A 23,935-nucleotide genomic window follows, 5' to 3' on the forward strand; every position below is an offset into this window, starting at 1 on the left:
GCGTCTCCTGAACGCATGCGGTGCATGCTGCACATGCGTCAGTTGTGAAAGAAAGGACAGCTTGCTCTGCAACGACATTAACGAGCATTTCTACATTCTAATTGATTCATATAGGAGAAGTATTTATTTTACACGAGATTGCGCAACTAACATTATATTACATATCTTAGATCTTAAGTGACACATGCGTAAATTGTGGGAAAATAATTAGGTACCATTATCGTATGAGGGAAGCACCTACGAATCATATATTTCGGACATATTTCCATTGCTAACGTGTTATTTTCGAATGCGGAACATTTCTTAAGGTGAAATAAGGCATTTCTAACTAAGATAATGTCTATTTCTTCCATTTACGAGTACTTACTGTTACTTGTTGTTTCGAATCTGTAACACATTATGGCCGTGATAGTATACTGGTTTAGGGGGCGTTTTGTCGATTTATGCAGTGTTGCAACCTCGTTCACCGGAAAATATCTACTTTCGTGCCCAGATATGAAATTATGTTAATACGTCGCAAACCATTGACATTAGCCTCACAAACCATTGACGTTAGCCCCACAAACCATTCACGTTAGCCCCAAAAACCATTTTCCGTAAGGTTAGGTTAGGTTAAGTTAGGTTAGGGAAGCATAGTTAAAAACAAAAATTAAAAATACTCGACACGTGGTTCTAGTGAAAACACGGCAGGCTGAAACACTGGCTACGGGGTTGCATCATATTAACACACGGAACATTGCACTCTCATGCAGAAAGCAAATGGCGGGAGCAGAAACAGCATGTCGGACAGAGATTTTCGCAGAAAACAACACGCATTCACATTAAAATGGATCAAATCTATATTCAGGAACTTCCACAACGCTAAAGAAAATGATTTCCGTAAGTACTTTCTCCTGTAAATTTGAAGGAATCCATTTCCCTCCTACGATAATGTTACCAATAATTATTACTTTCTTTCACTTCAGGTCCAAGAAATGTCATATAATCGTAGTTGAGCGCTCTCGTGTAAAATAAATACTTCTCCTATATGAAGAAATTAGAATGTAGGAATGCTCATTCATGTCGTCGCAGAGCAAGCTGATGCGTTCAGGAGACGCCTCTGGAGCCCCCGCCCTTCATCTTTTGACGTCAGAATAGACATATTTGTTGTTATGTTAGGATTGTTAGGTTTAGATCTCCTACCATAAATAATGCCTTTCTATTCAAGCCACGAAAAATTTATGCTAAGAGTACTAAACCGTTTAACCTAACAAAGAAGAGATCCCATTCAGAAGACATAAAACGAAGGGCGGAGCTTGTTCAAAAAGTTGTTTGAGTTTTGTGCGATAAGTTATACCCATTCACTTTCCACTCTCAATCCACGTGACTATTTGTTTTGTGTGGAGTACGAATTTATCGCAACACAGCGTATTTTTTAATATGGAGGTAAACATTTTATTTTTAGAATTCATGTGATCTCTGTGTGTTAGTTCTTAGTTGTGTAGTTTGAGGTGTTGGGTGGTTTAGGGGAATTCCCCGACATTTTATACGCATGGAAAGTAAATGCTTTATTATTTCCGATTCTGTGTTGCATATCACGATGAAGCCATTGGTATTTTGTTTTGTTTGGAAAGAGGCTAATCATTTTACATTGTTATTGCTCAGAACTAATTTCATAACGTGATAATTATAACACGTAAGTACTAGTGTTGTTATTGCTCAGAACTAATTTGATAACGTGATAATTATAACACGTAAGTACTAGCGTTGATTTTCTAAACTATGGTTGCTGCAATGTTTTGAGAAACGAAGTGAATAATTCATCTCGGTACACAGTACACTGAAATCACCTTGGCAGTACAAAAACTAAATAATAATTTTAGTAGAGTATACTATTGAAGAAGAATTTAGTATTTTCTGTGGGATGAACATTATTTCGGCCTTTATCACGTGATGGATGATTATAGACGTCTGTGAAGTTCTCCACATTTTCCTCAGCCACAAATAGAAGCCTCTGACCATTATACATGAGTGTTTCGGGTCATGTTTATATTCGTGTGACTTCATTACAAGCTTAAATACAATGTTGAAGAGCAGTGATTTATCATCACGCCGTAAATATTTTCTAAAAAGACCCAATTTATGGTTATTTGTACTACATTTACTCTTTCACTCCCATGTGGTAACAGTTCCGATTGTTTTATGATTTTTCAAATTCTCCTAGCACAGAGACTAATTATCATAAAATTTTGGCAATCATTGTCACACAAAATTTGAACCTTCTTAAAGGAATGAGCACTGTTTGGATTTCGAAAACAAGTAAATTATGTTTGGAAAACGAAACTTAACATTGGTAACATTATCATATGAGGGAAACGGATTCCTTCAAATTTACAGAAGCATGCTTGCTCCCTATTCTCTGTTGATAGACGTGACAGTAAGTATTGCAGACTAGTGGGAATGAATGTAGAAGTAATTTGGAACATTCATAAAACTAATCAGCATGTTTTCATTTAGAAAAGTCCAATTTCTGGGTGAAGTAAGATGCTAGAGGTACCTTATGCAAAACTCCCCATTTGGCACTCTTCACACATTAAGCCGACTATTGCCGCTATTACCCTCTTCCTAAATGTTCGCAGGAGGCTTGAACTCGAAGGGGTTTCTCGTTTGAGATTGGCAGTAGCACAATAAGTTGTAGAAAGGATTTAGGGTTCTTATTTCAATGCTAAGAGTAATAAACCTGACCCACCTAACCTAATGACAAAAGCATTTAGGGCTATTATTAAAATGCTAAGGGAACTAAACCTGACCCGACTAACCTAACTATGAAAGCATGTATTGAACAACATCTTTACACATTTTAGTACACATCTGAACACCACACGGTAAATGAACGGATTCCAATTTACCGATACCGGAAACCCTCTTGTACTTCACACGTGTGATCTAGGTAGAAGGGGCAGTTTGTAACTAAGACAATAGGAAACGAATGGCTGTTGGCAAGTACAGATTTATAAAGAAGTTTATGGAAGGGAAAAACCACTCATGGGAATATGCCGTAAGTAATCACTAGAACTCAGCAATCAGCTGCGAGGATATAGTACATCCAACGGCGAAAGAAACAGTACGCAAATTGTCCACCACCATTTTCAGTCAGTCTGTATTACACAATGTGATGACAATGAATTGAAATAATTACGTCAATAAGCAGAGAACAATTCCTGCTTCGAACCAACATAATTTCATTCTTTAAAACCACACAGGATCTAGAATAAAAAAGTAATGAAAGTAGTGGTGGACAATTTGCCTACCATTATCTTTGCCGTTATCCTTATTTAGTTTCCATCGCAATCAATTTCACAAGATTTTGCGACCTCAAACTCCTTCAGCAGCCTGTTGCATGCAGCAGATTCTCTGCTTGCGCTGCTGACACGGGGAACCTATGCACTCAAAGGATCACATGGCGAAGCATGAAATCTTGTTGGGGAAATGGGCCTCAATCCTCACAGAAAATATGAGCTTCTTAGTGCTTCTCGGAAAACATTGCCAGCAGACCAATAACCAATGTGTGTCTTCATGAGCACATAAAGAAGATCACAAGGATACTGATAAGTAATAATCATAAAATAACTGAAAGAAACCATTATCATTACTCTAAATTCCACGTAGGTCACTTAAATTACAAATTATGTTGTATTTCCGCGAATTTTAAAACTCGTCAAAACTTTGACATTAGGGGTTGAGGCAAAGGTGGAAAGGGTGAGTGCTTGTGTTTCCGGGAAGAGAAATGTCTGCACCCTGCATCCAGCTCGAATTACATCACCAGTGTCGAGAGAGATCTACAGTTTTGGCAACTGTCAAATTATTTACACGCTAATTCAAGTGAAATGTTTAATAAATTTTACAAGTTAATTCAATAAATTGATGGCTTTCGAATAGAAATTGGGGTGGAAAAAAAGTATCTGAAAAAGGGACTATCTTCTGATATTTGTAAACATCACAACCTAAATTGTATGCATTGTACACATTAAGAACAAAGAAACATTTTGTATTATTATGGCACTTTATTACATAAGCATTGTATACATCCTCTTTCTGTTGTAATGATTCTGATTCCACAGAGTAATTTCTATCTCCAAACTAATATAGTCTATCTTCTCTCCTGTGAGTGATAAAATTAGGGAAATAGGTTGGTATCACTTTCTGTTGTTTCAGAGCTTTTCAAAGTGATCTTGTTCAGATGCTTTGTAGTTGGGGAAAGAATCTGTGAGAAAGTGACTGTTTGTTGCTGGTGTTTGTGTTCTGAATTAATTCAAACGAACATGAATTCGGGAGCGGTTGATATGGCAAAGTGTGGGTGCTTTACTGTTTGTTTGATTTGGGTTATTAAGTTCACTTTTTGCACAGATAGGTTAATCAGGACTGGGCCTACAGTTTAATGTGGGATCCGAACTACTGTTGAATGTGCCTCAACCAGGTATTGAACCCGGGATCCCTTGAATACAAGGTGACATTACCACTATGCCGTCGGGTAACCCAAGGAGGTGATTGTATTATTTAGCAATTTATATCTGCTTTGTTTAGCTCTAGGGAGAAAAGTGTAGAAATGAAAACCGTGGAAGCAAGGTGACCAACATCCGATTTACCTGACTTTAAATAATTATCTCATGGAGGTTTTGTGCGACACTTACAGGAGTTTGGAATTTATTGTGGTGAGTACATCGTCCATGCATGTGTTTCTCTTGGATGGAGATTGTAATTTTTATGCCCTCTGAGTCAGAAGCACCACCTTAATATGAATTGGTCAGCAGTGTTCGTTAACCGATGTATATCAAAAGCAAACCATGAAAAAAATGTGTGTGTAGCATGATGAAATCGCAATAAAACAAATGTAACTTGGCCCTTATCCCCCCAAAGTGGTATGGTCTGGATAAATCCCTGCCGAACAGGCGTAAGGATTTGACCATTTGCTGCTTATTTTCTTTCCCGTATATCTCTGTATAGCCCCAAGCAGTGCTTGAAGTAGACCTTGTTTAGTTGCATGAGTGGGGGAAGGAGAGTGTGCTTGATTCGTGGGCCATCCTCCTGCAAAGACTTCTTTTTGAGCACTTGTTTAACATGTTTAATGCCAATTGTTGGTTGTCCCCAAGTTTGTTTTGTTTTATTGCGATTTCATCATGCTATGTATGCATTTTTTATATGGTTTGATTTTGATTTACATCTGCTAACACATACTGAGGAATTTATATCCATTACTTACTGTGTGTTTTCTTGACAGTGGTTTTTCTGCTTGCCAACAACCATTTGTTTACTATTGTCTTAGTTACGAACTGCCCTTCCTATGTCATATGTGTGAGGTATGAAGCTGTTTCCAGTATTGCTTCACAGTATCTGTTCATTTACCATGCTCTGTTCAGATGTGTAATTTCTTCCTGACACCAAAATGTTTGAAGATTTTGTTCAATAAATACTTTCGTAGTTAGGTTAGGTGGGCCAGGTTTAGTTTGCTTAGCATTTTTATAATAATCATACTTATTTTTTGGTTAGGGTAGGCGGTTGAAGTTTAGTTCTCTTAGTATTAAAATAATATCCCGAAATGTTTTCGTAGTTAGGTTAGGCGGGACAGGTTTAGTTTGTTTAGCATTTTAATAACAACCGAGTTTCAGGAAGGTTCCAATTTACTTCTACATCATTTCCACTAGTCTGCTGTCACTCCTATCAATGGATAATGCCGTGTCTATGGGAAGTGCACATGCTTGCGTAAGGTTATTTTTTTTTCCAACATTAATAACTTTTTTTTAAAATCTAAACAGTGCTCAGTACCATAATTTTGTGTAACAATGATTGCTAAAATTCTACGATAATTAGTCTTTCTGCTAGGAGAAATCAAAAATATATCCTCAAAGAATCTGAAGTATTACCGTTGATTGTATTTGCCTAGCAGCTTTTCTCTTGGTATATGTAACCTTTATTAAGCACCTTGAAAACTATTGTGTGAGTAGGTTACGCAGGTAAAGTTTGTTTTGCCTTTGTGATTCCACAATATTTTCTGGTATTCAACACTTTTTAAAGCCAAAAACTATCTTCCGGAAGCCAAAGTTTAGAAGCGTTCCAAAATCTACTTTAGGTACAAAACATTTTGCATAGTTACTGTTTCTCAAAACTCCATACATAGGTTCAAACACATTTCCAAATTCTTTTCTTGCCCTCCCATACAATACCCAAATCATGGAAAATGGCCAGTAAAATCAGTAGAAGTCAATATTTTCATCATAGTCTGTAATTTGTGTATTTTAAAAAATGATCCTAGTAAAGTCAGTATTTTTTTTAAACAGTATTTTTTTGTTTGTTTGCTTCACTGCAATTTGTGATTTTTTTTACACAAAAATGTTACTCCTTGACAACTTCCCACCACCACCTCCCCTGAAATCATCAGAATTCAGACTCCCATTGTAGATGCAAGCATCTTGTTTGACATTTTCACTAACCCAAATGCCACTTTCACACGTGCCTCCAAGATAGTGTAGTAACTGATAATGTTGTCGCCTTGTAATGAATATGTCCCAGTGGAGGCACAGGGGTTTGGATTCCACTTTAAACTGTAGATCCAGTCCTGATTTGCCTATCTGTGCAGAAAGTGGATTTAAAACAATTTACATCGACAGACTCTACTCTGCATGGGATATTTCACATGTCAACCAGGTCAGCGTTTTTTACCATTTAAATAATAAATATAATATTGTTAAGCCAATTTCAGGGACATTCAGAATTAAAATACTACACATTAATTTTACTTAGAAACAAACAAACTGAAGGCAAAATATAAGCAGGGTTGTACAGGATGTGCCACAAATGTGGGTTTATTTGATTTGGTTGGGAGATTTTCTGTAATGGTGTTGGCAACACTTACTGTTTATCAGAGGAGACACCAACGCATCGCTCGAACGGATCTCAGCATCCTGTCTCTGTGAGGGTGTTCTATAAAAGTATTGACACTATTGCTGTCTCGGGAGACATGGTCCTATTCCATGGACCAATGCAATCTCAGAATGTGGGAAATTAACTTTAAAGTTACAGGAAGTGCAATGAAGCAGTAACATTCCTATTCACATATTGGAATGTGGCACGGACAATTTCGATCGCAGATTGAGCAAGTATCAACAATGAAATGCCGGTCACCTGCAGGATGGAATTTTCAACATATGAACATGACTGTGACTGCATATTTTGCAAATGGCAATGTGTAATGGTGTAGTTGATGTGTTTGTATTTTTGTCTAATAGAACACAGTATAAATGTTGTTAAAAAAAAAGAAAGTGCTCCCCTGTGCTTAGCACCATGCCATGCACGCCACACTTTCTTGATCCGGTCGTGAGGGGGGTGATGTGATCAGCATCACGCCCCTACCCACCTTTAGCCCCCATGGTTTCCTCCAGGTACCCATGTCATTCGACGCTGGGTGGGTACCGGGTCCGCTTCCAACATTAGAAAAGTACCTGGATTTGGACCGGACGGGAATTGAATCTGGTACCTTTAGCATGGTAGTCAGATGCGTTACTGACGGAGCCACCACGTTGCATTTAATAAATCCCAATTTTATGTGGGTTGGTTGATTTGGTCTTTTAAGTCCACTTTATGCACAGTAAGGCTAATCTGGACTTAACCTACAGTTTAAAGTGGGATCCAAACCACTATGTGCCTCCACCGGGTATCGAACCCGGAACCCCTTGATTACAATGCGACGACACTACCACTGCATCATCGGGGAGTCGCCCCAATTTTATGCCACACACTGTACTTGTAAGAAGTTATGATGGAGCATTCCCTCCAGTTGGTACGCCATTTCTTGAGTATCTCTTCCTAAAAGCTTTCCTTTCTTCTTGAAATTATTTCTCAAACACTTTCCTTCCTTCCTGAAATTATTTCTATAGTGGAACCACATGCAAAAATCCTGCGCAGGCCCGCAACTCCTGTGAACCGTAATTCCACAAGGAGGGGAGGAGGAGAGTCGACCATGCCTCCTTATGGCCCGAGCTGAAAGGAAGAAAGAAGAGCTGCGTGGGGACTTTTCGTCCAAGGTTTTTTATCCTTGTGGTCGCTCTATAACAAGGTGCAAATTTTTTAACCCCTGGAGCCACGCTGGATACATATAAAATCACCATGATTCGAAAGCAGTTGCAGGAATATCTCCCCCTCCCTCCTCCTCGTGTGGGAAATTTTTACCCCAAAATGTATAAAGAACTGATAATTCTGTTTCTGTTAATAAAATCATTTTACAGCATTAGTTAAAAAATATTTCAGTATGGGCCTGAGGCTCGTGAGCCATGTCTGCTTTCATCCGTGTATATATATCATGCTTTTGGTAGCCATGAAATCCTTGTTGGTACCAAATGGTGCCATGTCTTTTTTCAAAGCTTGGTCAGTATTAATGTATACCAGAGTAAAGAAACCTTGGGAACATAGAGAAATGGGTTGGAAGCTTTTGGCTTCTTGAGAAACTAGTATTTATAATTTTAAAAAAACGTACAGATGGAAATGTGTATTTACAATGTTGTGGGGAAAATGTAATTGAGGCGAGGTATGTCAGCCATATTCATTATTTCAGCTTATTTACTGCAAGTTGAAAAATATGATTTGAGTGTTATCTTGTTCTTGCATTTCATTGTCATTCATCCCTGTTGTCATGATTTATCTGGTGGAAGTGAAATTACAGAACATAATATAACAGTACTAATATTGTTTCGTGAATTTGCACCTTTTTTTTGGTAATATTATTACTATTATTTTGTTTTGTTTGTTAATGTAATGAATATTGCTAACATACCAGGGTTGTCCCAGTCAGCTCAGCCTAGTTTTTCCCATGTGGTTTTTCAGAAACCCCGTCAAAGAGTGTGGTTTTCAGACACTTGTTTTAAATACTTATGAGGGTGAACAATTGTCAACAGCTTCAGAAAACTTATAAAAAATGGCTCGGTAAAGAATAATTAATGTAGTACAAGTTATTAGTGGATATTTTTAGTAATTTTTTGCAACTCACACTGAAAATATATTCTTTACAGAAAAAAAGAAAAGTAAGCCTAACGTGGCTACTTTTCATTACTGCCGTGTTGTTGTAACACCCGTGTAAACAGTTTTCCCTAGACAGGAGTGCATGGGAAGTGTAATCAAGTGTTATGTGTATATACCTTATAATACATAGTTATAGTTATCAGTGTGTGTGCCTGTGTTTCCTTTACAACTTCCAAGAGGATCGTGCTGAACTTTGCCCTGTAGCGACACAATCCATACCAGAGAGATGTAAGTGGTAACCTACGATTTCACTTACATTTAGATCCTACCGGTTCGTATCGTCATTCATTTCTGCTCCTTCACAGCTGTACAGGTTCTATACTCAGTTTTATTCCTTTACGGTCCAGAACGCAATCATTTATGGTCCTCCGCAGGCTGCAATCTCCTTTGTCTTGAACATGAGGTACATTACCATCAGTGATTTTAGTGACATTATGTTGTGCAAACATTATTTTCAAGTACAGTAACTACAAGTTATTGAAAACGTTACGTCATTCGTTGTAGCGCGCATGATGTTTTCCAAGTGCCTGAAAGACACGATCGGGACTTTCCTGACCGGCAGCGGGACGTTTCACAGACTGCTCCCTTCGCCCCTTGTGCTGTACGAGGAACTTTCGGTCGAAAACCAGTGGCATGACGTCATCCACCCGTGGTGTGTTTCTGAGTTATTTTTAGACTGCAGTTTTTCGTTCCCTCGCGGGACTGGTCTTTTGGTTCATTTCGTGTGGGGAAACTTAGAGCGAGAAGAAACGTATCGTGGAGAGGTGCATCAAGCAGCCCACGCGTGTGGATGTGACATCACCATAGCAACCGTGCCTCAGCTGTTCGAATACTCGTCAGTGTCAAGGACCACCTGCAGTGTTTCAACCTAACGATGACTTCAGATGCCCAGATCATCCAGAATGCCAGATTGGTGATTACAACAGTGTTTGGTTCAATACTTCCTCATTTTCTCCTTTCATTTCAAAATGCATTACTTAGACCCTCCCACCTTGAGGCATGGCAGACTTAGCACATCTTCTAAAGCAATGTGCTGCCTACAGGGGGCAAATAACAAGATTGCAGTCGTATATTATCAGTGTTGATCCAGAGGCGCTCAACGTTCAACAGATCAAGGTTCGGCTGGAGCAGCTGAACACATTATGGCCAAAGCTAGAAGAAATTCAGGATAGCATTGAATTTGAAGCCACAGACGATGAACACACAGCGGTTCGAGAGACAATCGAACTTTCGTATTTCGATCTTAAGTCGCAGATGCTAACATTAATTGAGGAAAACCATGGTGCGGTAAATGAACACAGGGCTTTGTGCAAGTCTCAAGTCAAGTGGAAACTACACCCAATGAGTATCATTCGGACACATTTTCTTTGCTCATACATGATAATTTGGGTATTTCAGATAGTGCTAGTTCAACATCTTACTTCTCAGCTTGATGCTACCACACGAAAAGCTTTTGAATTAGATGTGAATGATTCTGAATTCACCACTCTTGACAGTTTGTTTCAATTTCTAGAGCACAGAACCAAGGCTTTAGAGAAATTCAAACCAATTTCCAATGAAAGATCAACATTCAAGCCACAGTTTAGTGGCAACACCAAACAACAAGGTCACAAACCTGTGCATCCTTCTCCGTCAAGATCGTATGTTTCTACTGTATCTCCTTCATGCCTGAAGAATAATAAGCATCCGCTGTTTGCGTGCAGTTCCTTCAAAGCATCTACGATAGCTCAGAAGTACAAATTTCTTCGAGACAACAAGATCTGTTTCAATTGTCGTGGACATTTAGGCCAGGATGCAAGGCAGGATCGTGCAAGTACTGCGGCAAGAAACATAATTCCCTCGCCAAGTAATATTATGACAGAGCATCTTGATCAGCAGCTACACATCAAGAAACAAAAATGCCGAATATCTATCCAAGGCATAAATGAAGCTACAGTGCAAGCCTTTCACACTATGGAGCCTCAGATTAAATCCAGCATTAGTGGATTCACCATGGATATAACTTGTTCCATGTTGCCAAACATCACAGGTTTGATACCAGCGCAGAGGCTCGAAACTTCCACATGGGGAATTCCGAGTGACATACATTTAGCAGATACTAGCTTCCATACACCTGGCAACATTGACCTACTTCTGTCTGCAGATTGTGTCCTACACGATTCTCAAGCCAGAAAAACTTTCAAGAACAGGAAACTATCCAGCGTTGCAAAACACTGAATTTGGATGGATTGTAGCAGGAAGGATTCCTAATGCACCATCTACGAATGGACCTTCGAAGTCATTTTTTGTTCGCATAGAATATACAGTAAAATTTCCAGTTGCAGAGATTCTGGGAATTGGAGGATTTCCATGATAAGTTGCCTTTCACAGAAGAAATCGTCTGCGGCCTGATTGTATAAAACAGTTGATCCTCGATTAGCCAGTAAAATTGATCTGCAGTCACGCTGAACTCTGGATTTGTGTTGTATAAAAGTTGAACTGAGATTAAGTCCCTGCGATCTGCGATCAAAGTTGATCGGCGATTTTTCTCCGATCAGCAGACATTGACCGTAGATCAGCTGTTGTAACATGTCTGTACTAACGAATATTTGCTTGTAAAATGTGTTGAAAGTGAACGTATGCAGCAAGACGGGAGAATCAATTCATAAAATCCTGTTTCCATAATAATAAAGAAGAAGCATGCACAATGAGGTGAACATTGTTAAATATTTCTTCCATTTTTCTTTCTTTCCATATATCGTGTGTCATTGTTATTTACTGTTTGAAATACCATGTATGTTTTTCTTGAAATTAGCCTTAAATAACTGCAAGAGCATATTGTAACATGGTTTAATTGCACGATCAGAGAAAATTAACTTGAGAACAATCGAGTGTTGATAGAAACCGAAAACATGACCCGCTTATATTTTCTTGTTGATGTCATTGTAAAACTTGCATTGGGATGAAGAGCGACTATAAAAATATTACCATTTCACTTTACTGCATCGAGCCAAGTGTTACTGCAATTCAATGTTGTTCGCAGAATGGAACAGATCATGTAACTTTGGCTGTAGTGTATATATCTACTGCTTTATGAACTGAGCACGTTGCATCTTAGTTGGTAAAGCTTTCTCACCTCCCGATATATAAATAACACATATTTTATTTCGAATATTATTTGTTTTGGGCATAATTTACATCCGAGAGGACAAACGCCACTGTTGCTTCAATATTTCTTTCCATTCGGGAAAATGCAAATACATTTTACATTTCACAACGTAGGTTATTGAAGTGCAAGGAAAATTCCGTATAGTACTTACAGGAACTAATGGTCCACCTGAAATATGTTATCGTGTAATCGCAAAATAAATATAATAAACATCTCCTTACATGAACAATAGCTCCAAATCCGAGTATATGTAAGTTGTTATATATCTTTTTAGCATTAAAAAGAAATACGCCTTTTTTTTAAAAAAAAATCTATTTATGCAAGCATATTTTCTTTCCTTTGCAACCGAGAACCGATATTTGCTTTCGTTGTCAAGGACAAATCATCCACGTGGAACTTGCATAAAAAGTAAATGGCCGTTTAGTATCTAATTTACGTGATGTTAGTAAATTTGCAACATGTTCGAATATTTACTAGTCCAGCACCTCAGATTTATTCTTTATTCAAATATTAAAAACATGCATTTTCCGAAACAGAGTTTAAAATGTTTGCTGTTCAGTGTTGGACAATTGGCGACGTCACAGGCACACTAGCGACATGTCTGGGTTTGCCACGTGGCCAAAAGTATTTATTTGACCCAAGATCAGGATTTGATCTAAGATCGACAAATCGACAGTTAGATTTACGTGATAGAAGCTTGAACTTAGTTCACTTCGGATCGTAGGTCAAATCTGATTTCCATTTAGTGATGTTTATACAACCGGCCCTGCGGGAAACATTTCCAGGAAACTACATCTCGTGATTGAGATGGCAGCTGCCCATAAGTGGTAAACCCCTTCCCCCCAAAAAAACTCCTGGCTAAGGGCTTATATTCCATACATATGATTGGTTGATGACATCAAGTCACTGGTCTCGAACCACTAAGAAGATTAACCCAAATAGAGCACCTAATACAGAGGAAGGGAGACTTGCTACAACCGTCCATCATCTTTCTACTTACAGCTACCTTTGAGTATAGTTTTAATGTACTGTTGTGACAGTCCAATGGTACATCACAATATGATTATGATGTGTATTATGCTTATTAAATGTATGAATTTCTGTTACCAATTTTTATTTGTTAAATATCTACAAAACTATGCTCTCAATAAAAAAAAATGGTTTCTGCAAAAGTGCTTTTTTTTTTTTACAGAATATTAACCTTTAACAGACGGCAGGTTTCAATGGAAACCATCCAAATTATGCCAATTGGGAAAGCTGGTTTCCATCTAAACCACCTCCACGTGGCAGTAATTGACATGTCATAACTTGAAAATTACACATGATATTTCAGTTCTGTCTTCTTTGTTCATTAGTATATATGTGAAGGTATGACCTACTCGAATTAATAACAATGTATCCATTGTCACTGTTATTAACAAGTGGTGATTGAAAAAGTACTTTGTTACCCCTTTGTAATATTATGGGATAGATTTATAAAAATTCGCTGTAACTTCCAAACCACTGCTATTTTTTTGTTTTTGTTTTTTAATTAAATTTTACATATAATAATCTGTAATGTGTAATGTGCAATGATCAAGGGTCCAGTGGGGAATGGAGAGGTGAAGGTCCGATTTTTTAAATTGCCCTGATCATGTGGCAGCAATTATTTTGCCATTTATTCAAAACTACACACACGATATTTCAGTTCTGTATTTTTTGTTAATTTTTATGCCTCTAAAGGTATTACATATTCGAATTACAACACAATGTATCCATTGTTACTATTAAAATTCCGGAAAATGTTTTCACAAACTGGCAGCATATTGTTATTTATTTCGACAAGAAGTGTCATTCTGTTTTCAACGAAATTTTGTGAAATTTTGCATGGTTGTAGGAGTGTATAACTGCTACATACTACGTTTTTTAAATTCACTTTGGTCTACTGTTCTTGCAATGGGGATGTTCCGAAATAAATTTTCTTCTTCACCTTCTTCCTTTATTGGAAGTCACAATGTATAAATTTCACCTCTTCTAAATTTCATATCTCTATGACAATCAGTTCTCGAACTACAATTTTTTTAGTGCATCGTGGCAAGTTAGAAAAGTGAGCTCTTGAAAAGTTCCCTTCGGAGAGGCATTTTTAAAGGTAAGAGCCGTTATAGTATATCTCTTATTGTTGCAGAGAAAGAACATCATTGAGACTTTATACTTAGAAATTTCAAGTCAAACTTCTACAGGGTTATTCCATCGTGACTAACGTAACAAGCTAAGTTACCCGCTCAGTATATTAGGACACATGGACAGTATGAATATGAAAAGTACAGACACCTAGATAGCTCATGGCAAGTATTGGACATAGGTCTTGGTGTGAGGTTAATAATATGTAAAATATAAATCATTAGTCTATTCAGTGTAACTAACGTAACATTTTTTGCCACACATGATGGAACAAAATACTTCAATGCAAGAAAAACAAAGGTTGCAAGGAAAACAAAGGTTCCTATTCAAAAATCTAATGAATATTTTTCTGCAGTGTACTGAAAACTGAAGAGTGAACTGGCAAAATATGAGATTCCAGAAATTCAGCAAATCATTGTAGCAAATTTATGCAGACCTACAAGTGATGTGACTGATGTAACTTAAAGTAACAGCTTAAGAAACACATAAGGATGATAACAATGTGATGTTCTTGACATTACAAATTTGAATAAGCAAACTTACATCACAGAAAGAGAGAGAGAGAGCAAAATATGAATAGTGAGAGAGAGAGAGAGAGAGAGAGAGAGACAGCAAAATATGAATAGTGAGAGAGAGAGAGAGAGAGAGAGAGCAAAATATGAATAGTGTGAGAGAGAGAGAGAGCAAAATATGAATAGTGAGAGAGAGAGAGAGAGAGTTCTCTCTTTTCACATCAACTGATTAAATCTCGTCATTCAATGTAAAATGTCCTCTACTATTGACCATGACTGGAGGACTGATTTTTTTCAGATCATCATTCTCCTAAAAAAATCTCGTCCCTTGGCAGACACCACTTAAAGTATGAGCCAGCTCAGCTCATGACGGACACTTCTATTTCATTCTGGACTATGTCAGTGGTCACCACCTACCTTGTATCTCATCATAATATGACACAACACACCAGTCACCATGACTTAAAGCATGCATCAGATTCCTATCTATAGAACCCTCACTACTTGCACTGTCCACTTCTAACTGTTCTGTGGCAAGTGATATGGTTCCAGTGATTGGTATTTTGTCTCCTGTTTTCCGATACAAGGATACCTTCATTCGTCCCACTGCCCTTAGCAGGCTTGTTGAATGGCACTAAGATGTGGGATATTTTATAAGAAATCTAATGTCCCAGCTTTGGTAGCAACTGTGAGCTACACCTTAGCATTTGGTTTACTATGTACTTATGACACTAGGGCCTCCCTATTAGTTAATGGCATAGTGGTAACGTCATCACTAGGGCTAGGATTTTGATGAAATTGCATCTTTTTTTCTGGTGAATAAGAAACCCAAATATTTTTAAATTTATATGTTTCATGTCATGCTGAAACTTTTAAGCACTATTTGTTGGGGCATTTTTTTGCATTTTTTGCCATTATGGGTTGTATAAGTCATTTTTTGGTCATTTTTTTATTTTCTTAGTTTTCCAGAGCACTTGTACGCTGCGAGTGAATGGGCAGCATTATCGTGAAAGGATTAAGATGAATAAATATCCTATTTTTTCATATCTTTCCTAGACAATTTAAAATATATGAAACCGCAGCTACCTTCCATCCGTCTCAGAAGAAAATAAACAACACGAATATAACAATTTCCTTACAATGAAATTCAATTGTTAGAAGTTCAAAACAGCTCGCAATTTTGCCCCAGGAGAAGAAAGTCGTTGCCCTACCTAACCTTATCTTCTAATCTGCTCAGACCAATTGTTGTGTTCCTTGAAAGTGAATGGATGGAACGTGTGATCTGGCCATTGTCGAAGTTCCTCTTTATTGCGAGAATTTACTTTGGTGCAGTGTTCAGTAGAGCAGATTTTCGAAGCATTGGACAAGATGCCAAAAACCAAGCAAAGTACACAGTACAAATTAAAACAGTTTGTGTCCCAGTATGGTGAAAATACGTTCAGTACGGACGGATCAGTATTATTCTGTCAGCTTTGTGGTGTAAGAGTTGCTGCGGAAAAGAAATTCACGGTGGAGCAACAAATCAACCGCGAGAAACACAAGGCAGCTCTGAAGCAAATTCAAGATCAGAAGAGGACGGTGCAATTGTTAATGGGTGAGTGTTCCTCCAAATCCTCTGTTATTTCTGAAGAACTGTGCGACGCTTTTATTTCTGCTGACATTCCTCTAAGTAAACTAAATAATCCTAAACTTCGAGCATTTTTGGAAAAACATACTGGGAAATCGATACCAGATTCTTCCACGCTAAGGCAAAATTATGTCAAGAAATGCTACAACCAAACAATGGATCAAATTGGGCAGAAAATTCATGGTAAAAAAATATGGGTGTCAATTGACAAAAGTACCGACTCTCTCGGACGGTACATTGCAAATGTAGTGATTGGTACGATGCAGGAATCCGAGTCTACTCAAGTGTTTCTAATAAATTGTGAATGTCTAGAAAAAGTGAATTATTCAACGATCAGCAAAGTTTTCAATAACGCGATGCAGTTATTGTGGCCCGACGGCATTCAATGTGACAAGGTGTTGCTTTTCGTAACAGATACGGCACCGTACATGGTTAAAGCAGGGAATTCTCTGAAAGGTCTGTACTCGAAAATGGTACATGTAACATGTCTTGCACATGCGTGTCACCGTATTGCTGAAGAACTGCGAAGTCACTTTCCTGATGTAGATCAACTGATTGCAAACATTAAGAAGATTTTCCTCAAGTCCCCATCACGAGTGTTAGCTTTTAGGTCTCATGCACCTGATGTGACTTTGCCACCAGCTCCTATTCTTACTAGATGGGGTACATGGTTAGAGGCTTGTGGTTACTATTGTGAAAGAAGTTGTAACCTCGTTCGACAGCAGTGAAGCATTGTGTATAAGACAAGCACAGGAACTCTTGGCTGATCCCGAAATGGAGGGAAAATTATGCTATATAAAGTCCAACTTCGGCTTCCTACCTTCTGCCATAACTTCACTCGAGACATCTGGAGCTACATTGGTTGATCAAGTTAATGTCCTTAACAAAGTTCAGGATAATTTGGAAGCAGTTCCAGGTACTGTTGGAATACAAGTGAGAGAAAAGATGCAGAAAGTGCTAGGGAAAGATGCAGGATACACAATAATATGTTCTATTCGTGACGTATTGTGTGGGAAAACGTTTTCATTGCCAGACTCTGAAACCGAATTAGAACCAAGTGACATTGTATGTTTTAAATATGCCCCTATTACCTCTGTTGATGTTGAAAGGAGCTTTTCTATGTATAAAAGTGTGCTAGCTGACAATCGTCATTCATTTCTTTTTGGAAATTTACAGAAAATATTCGTTACACACTGCAACTCAAAACTGAACAGTAACCTCTCATAATTTGTCAAAAGTTGCATACTAGAGTTGCTGTAATTTGAAATGCAAATAAAATTTTACTTTGGAATTTTTAACGGTTTTTAGGTCATTTTTAGTCATTTTTTGGCAATTTTTAGGTCATAAATGCATCTTTTTAAGGGCATTTTTTACGAATTTTTAGGTCATCAAAATCCTAGCCCTAGTCATCACCATCGCTACCTGGTGGAGGCACACTGCACAGTGGTTTGGATCCCACTTAAAAACTGTAGGTTCAGTCCCGATTAGCCTATGTATGCATAAAATAGACTTAAAACATCAATTCAGACAATTCAATACTTATGTCAACAGTTAGACCATTTTTCACACATAGTGCCAGCAAATGTGACTAACATAACAATATTGTAGGGGCTGTCTACTTAGGTTGTGTTAGTTTCGTTGATCTGGTTATGTTAGTCACAGCTTTTATTGGTGCTTTGGAGCAATATTTCCTAATATACGAGGGGCGTATCATAAAGAATTACACTTTATTGTATTCGATACATACAGACATAGATACATTTAATCGGCTATATGCACTTTCTCAACATAGTCCCCCTGGAGCTGTAGACACTTACGCCAGTGGTGTGGAAGTCGTTCGAGACCATTTTGAAACCAGTTCTTTGGAGTTGTGTGCACCCATCGCTGGACAGCCTCATGGAGTTCTTCACAATTGTTGAAATTGTGACCACGCAGGGGCTTCTTCATGGTGCCAAACAAGTGAAAATCGGACAGTGCCAAATTGGGAGAGTATGCTGGATGTGGTAACACCTTGAAACCCAGTCGGTCAATAGCAGCTGTTGTCACGACTGGTGTGCAGCCGGGCATTGTCATGTTGGAGAAGCACACATTTGCCCCATTTGCCTTGCCTCTTCATTTGAATTGCACAACGCAACCGCGTCAGTGTTGCCACGTAGACTGCACTGTTAACGGTGGTTCCCCTCGGTAGCCAATCAATGAGGATGATGCCATCACTATCCCAAAACACAGTGGCCATTTGTTTCCCAGCCGTGGGCGCTGTTTTGAATTTCTTGGGTGGGGGGCTACCCTTATGTTTCCACTGCATGGATTGGGATTTGGTTTCCAGTTCGTGGTAATGCAGCCACACTTCATCACCTGTCACAAGCTTCCCCATGAAAGCAACTGGATTCTGGTCGTAAAGTTCCAAAAGCTCCCTGGAAATGTCTACGCGTTGTTGTTTGTGGCATGCGTTAAGACATTTCGGTACCCACCGAGCTGACACTTTACCCATTTTCAAGTCACTGTGCACAATGCGTTGCAGGGTTCGTCTGCTTAATCCCGTAATCCTCTCCAGTTCCGTAAACGTCACATGCCTGTTCTCCAGTATGACATTTTCCACACGTGCGATGTTTGCGTCTGTTTTCACACTCACATGTCACCCTGGACTCTTTCCCTTCTCCGTCGACGTTTGACCGTTTTTCGAGCCAGTTACCCAATTATACACCGTTTTCCGTGACACTGCATACTCGCCACACACAGCCACTAACCGTCTATGGATACGTGCCGTTGTTTCCCCTTCCTTCCACAAAAACCAACTCGTCCATCGTTGACCACGTTCATCTTGTTCCATGTTGTCCGCAACAGCACTTGTGACGTTTTGCTTCGACGGCTGCACAGGCCACAGACTACGCACTGTCACACGGTGCTGCCACCTGGTGGTAGACAAGGTACCTATGCGCCCATCATGCCCAGTGCGTGGAATTACGCCATTTCATTTTGCATTAAAACAATGAAGTGTAATTCTTTATGATACACCCCTCGTAGTTTATGAGGCCATTTGTTGGTTATATTTATGCTGTAACTTTGGTGTAAGAGTTTTGCTTATTCCTTGTTTATTTTTTCTAAAAAGCTTTAAAACATGATTTTTTGTGTGACTAACTTAACATCGATACAAAGCACATTCAGGACCCTCAAACTAACAGTTAACAGCACAAGATTTCATCCATTAGGGCATTTAAACACTATTATCATTTTTGTATGATAAACTATGAAAATTGTCAGTGCTCTGCAGATAGATTTTAAAAAATGCCTAAGCTGCGTTGGTCAAGTTGGCAGGGCATCTGACTGCCATGCGAGAGACATGGGTTCGATTCCCGGGGTGGGTGATCTAAGGTTGGAACTTTTCCGGCGTTGTCCCTGCATAAACCAGCTCTGGAGCTCACCCAGATTCAAATCAATGGGTACCTAGGGGCAACCCTTGGTGCTGGTGGTGGGGGGGGGGTGGTAAAGACGACCAGAGTGTGGTATTGATCATATCACTGCCAAGATCGAGAATGTGTGTGGCCCTACCCCAGCATCCTCGAAATGTGCCTTCATGGCTTTGTGCTACATAAACAGGGAGGGGAACCTTACTTTACCTTGCCTTGTCAAATTTTGTGAAACTATTAAACAGGAACAGTAAGTTAAACAAAATGTTAAAAGAAAAAGAAATATTCCAACATAATTAACCTTATGTGCTAAATTTTAACATTATATTTATCATGAAAAAATTATACACGCATGGCACACACAAACGAAGTTCAATATAACCATGATTGATCACAATAAGCATGAGGTTTTCCGGACATATAAGTCAAACATGTTCTTCCTAAGTATATGTCATGTCATATGGTCGATAAGTGTAGGTTCTTCACAGTTAGTAACACTGCCTATTAGGGATGGAATGAATTAATCGGTACTCTATTGGTATCAGCTGATATAGTCATATCAGTTTATTGGTAAAATTATCGATTATTTTACCGATCTGATATCTGATATATCTATAAATATCTTATAATTCTTAGTGCAAAATTCTGCCATTTTGTTAACATTTTTATGGATAATCTTTTTGCCCTAAAGTAGATATCTAAATATGCAACTTCGTTTGCATTGCAGGTACCTGGAAACAAACATTAATTAAGGAGGTCAATGACACTGGCGGTTTCAGGATTCTTGAAGAAGTGGTACGATAAGCCACCTGTACTTATACAGAATGAAAATCGATTACACAGTTTCACACCGTTATATTACAATACCTTTACCAATTGACGTGACTAATGTACAATTTACTGCAAAAGCAAACCTATTTTTGCGTAAGTGCGTAAGCTATTTTTGTTTACAATGAATTTCAATAAATTTAAAATTTCCTGCTTTTCCAATGATCCATTGATAGATAATTTTGATAAAATGGGCATTTACTTACTCGCTTCAACAATAATATAAGAAAATCAGACACTTAAATGCTAAATTCCAAGTCAAGGTCTCGCGTCTCGATTTTTTTCACATAATACATATTATCACAGATCATTTGTGTCTGGTTAAACAAAATACAAAATGAGCATACAATATAATTTATTAAACCTTAAGTTACTGAGAGACAATCAACACACGTAACCTGTTGCCCATGAGAAGAAAAGTAAAGGAAATGCATAATAATTTTTTGCAAACATCTTCCCCATTACCTACCGTGTTAACCCTGATTTTTTTTTTTTTTTTGTCCTAATTATACGCTACATACCAACATAAAAAAAGGAAAGAAAACTAGAAACTACAAAGAAGAAATCTGGAACTTTAGAGTTCTGAACAGTATAATTACATGTCCAATCCTAATATTTGATTTTCTTTGGGGAACGATAAAATTAAATTTGTTTCGGGCTTTTATAATCATTAAGACGACTGGAAGTATGAGAAAGGAGTGAAACTATAGAATTAGGTAGGACTACTTCACTCAAATACTCACCCAAAACATATGATTGGGTTAACTTTATTTCTCAGGGTGAAATGTTACATGTTCTCATTATCTCTCAATAACTTAACTTCACGGACAAAAAGTTGGTAAAATAACTCACGTTTCGTTTTGTTGTTATTAGCCGTACCTCATACTATACGTAGTTTTACCAAGAAATGTCCAATTCTTGCAGCAATATTTTATTGTGATTTCAAAAGAAAAAGCCAGGAGAGAAGCAAAGGCAAAAACAACACTAAACCCGACATAACTAATGTTATCCAAAATTCAAGTGTCAATATCTCTAGTTCCGAAACTCGAATCGCAAAAATTTTTTCACTATGATACTGTTCGGGAAAAGTGTACAAAAATGATTCGCTAGAAGTAGGCTGTTTTTAATTGATTTCAATAACAACTCGCCTGTTTTTGAATGTTTCAGAAAAAAAAAATCATGAGAGTAGACTGACGCAAGGTAGCCTTATCCTATTTTCTGTCCCAGACAGCTTTTCTTTGCTGTACTCATTTTCATTAGATGCTAAAATGGAAAACCTGTTAAGACCATACTATTCTAATGCATACAATTCACTCGCTACTAGACCACAACTGAGTATCCGAAGGGAAGCAATACTACGAACTATTTCAATAAAATGTTTATCGTGCCGCTTATTGCTGCGGATTATTAAAATGTTCAAAAACGCCCTTCCGAACAGCTGCCTGTCACGTTCTGAAGAAGTGAACTAAAAAAGAAACACCGACAATTTAATTCGTAAAAGTGAGAATGGATCTTATAAGGGATTGTTGACGTTAGAGGACACGTTCAACGTGATTGTTGACAGTTGACTCTCTTACATATCTCCAAAGTGTTTCAGTCGGAACTTTGCAACGTGGTAGTTGCATAGCAACAAATATGGGCAAGAGCAAGTTTACCCCAAAGGATGCATTCAGTAAATAAAATCCAGCTACGTTCTGCCTTCATGTCGCCTCAGGGTCCATGAAACAACAGGGGGTAGGGCCGTACCATAGTACCCCCCTCCCTCCGGAGCCGCCAGTGATCAATGAACTATTCAGGTTCTTCAAGGACCATTTAGAATTTTTTATCGGATCGTTAAAATATCGGTAAAAATTTTATATTGGGACTTCATCTGTATCAGACAAAATTTCATATTTCCTCATCCCTACTGCCTATCATCTGGAATCAAATCGTGTCAGTCTGCTCTGTGCTGGTTTTGGATTGTGTGAGACTTTCAAATAAGTTTGGAAAAAAAAAGTTTCTTTAAAAAAAGACAACAACATAAAACCATTTTTTTTTGTTTAAACAAAGTTTAATTTAAAATATTTGGTTTCAGTTAATTTAGACTAGTTGTGAGGTAAATACTAAGTTATTTATTTGATTACAATACATGCATGTTGCTCAAAATTCTAATTTTCTGACAAAATGATACAGAAAATATATTATTTTGAGAACTACAATGTAGAGATTTCATATAGAATTGTGTCTTGAATATTACAAGAAAGAACAAAAAAGTTAGTGACATATATTACTGTACAATACCCAAACTAGTTAACTAAAACTTGAAGTTGAGTTCAAAATGCACTAACATTCTATACCTACACGTTTATTATTGATTTGAACATAAAAATTAAAGAACTATAAACACCATTTGTCTTGTTGAAAATATTTTTGTTTTTCCTGTCTGCTTACTTGTAGCGTTTACATTTTAACATCACTATTAACCCTAGAACACTATTGTGTTCCCATATTACAGTATAACTATCGCTACGTAAATATTACATACATGCAGCGAATGATTTTCAGCATAAACTTTAGTTTATAAAATCAAAGTGACGAATATTTTTTAATATTATTTTGTTTATTTTCTACATTTTGGAGTTTTTATTCTTCATAAAATATATAAACATTGCTTTATTAAACACAGAATATATGAAAATAATGTACTAGTTGACAAGCTTGTACGTACATTAAGAATTAATGGGGAAGTACACAATGAAAAACAAATAATGCCAATAATTATAACACCGTTAACAAGAAATAGAAAACACTTTAGAAGAAAATAGTCCATTTCTCGAATTATGCACAGTCAGACACTTTTTCTTTTGATGCTCACCACAAATTGCCTTACCACATGAGCAGTATGTGGTTGTCATCCTCCTTTTCTTGTAGTTACAGAAACTACAATACTTTCTCTTTCCTTGTGACGTGGCTGCTACTGTACTTGTACCTTCCTTCTGCAACACTTTCAAAATTGACTTTCTCAACTCCTGTGACAGTCCCAGAATTATTAGTTTTTGCTCCTGCCAGATCTTGGTCAAGTTCTCATGGAGGTGAAGCATGAACTGCATCCGTGAGAGTGGTCTCTTCCCTGAGTTGCCCTGATTGTTGTAGAAGTTGTGAGCTTGAATAACACCGCACTGCAATTTGAAATTATTTTTTTGATGTTTTGGTTTCGAATGTCGTT

General features: G+C 37.8%; 1 protein-coding gene across 3 annotated transcripts in view; it reads left to right on the forward strand.

Moving 5' to 3' along the window:
* The first annotated feature begins 1,362 nt into the window (after positions 1-1,362).
* LOC145990861 (uncharacterized) overlaps positions 1,363-23,935 on the forward strand; it is a 94,038-nt gene continuing 71,465 nt past the window's right edge. Inside the window, exon 1 of one of the 3 annotated variants that reach the window (XM_083126302.1) lies at positions 1,363-1,425. The gene's annotated coding sequence lies outside the window, so the exon portion shown is untranslated. Of the gene's footprint in view, positions 1,426-1,614; positions 1,676-2,084; positions 2,125-23,935 lie in introns of those variants that run through there. The other 2 variants (XM_083126303.1, XM_083126304.1) reach the window with 2 other exon arrangements.

The sequence above is a fragment of the Lepisma saccharinum genome, chromosome 8 (genome assembly GCF_977018435.1).
Source record: "Lepisma saccharinum chromosome 8, izLepSacc3.1, whole genome shotgun sequence".
Lineage (NCBI taxonomy): Eukaryota > Metazoa > Arthropoda > Insecta > Zygentoma > Lepismatidae > Lepisma > Lepisma saccharinum.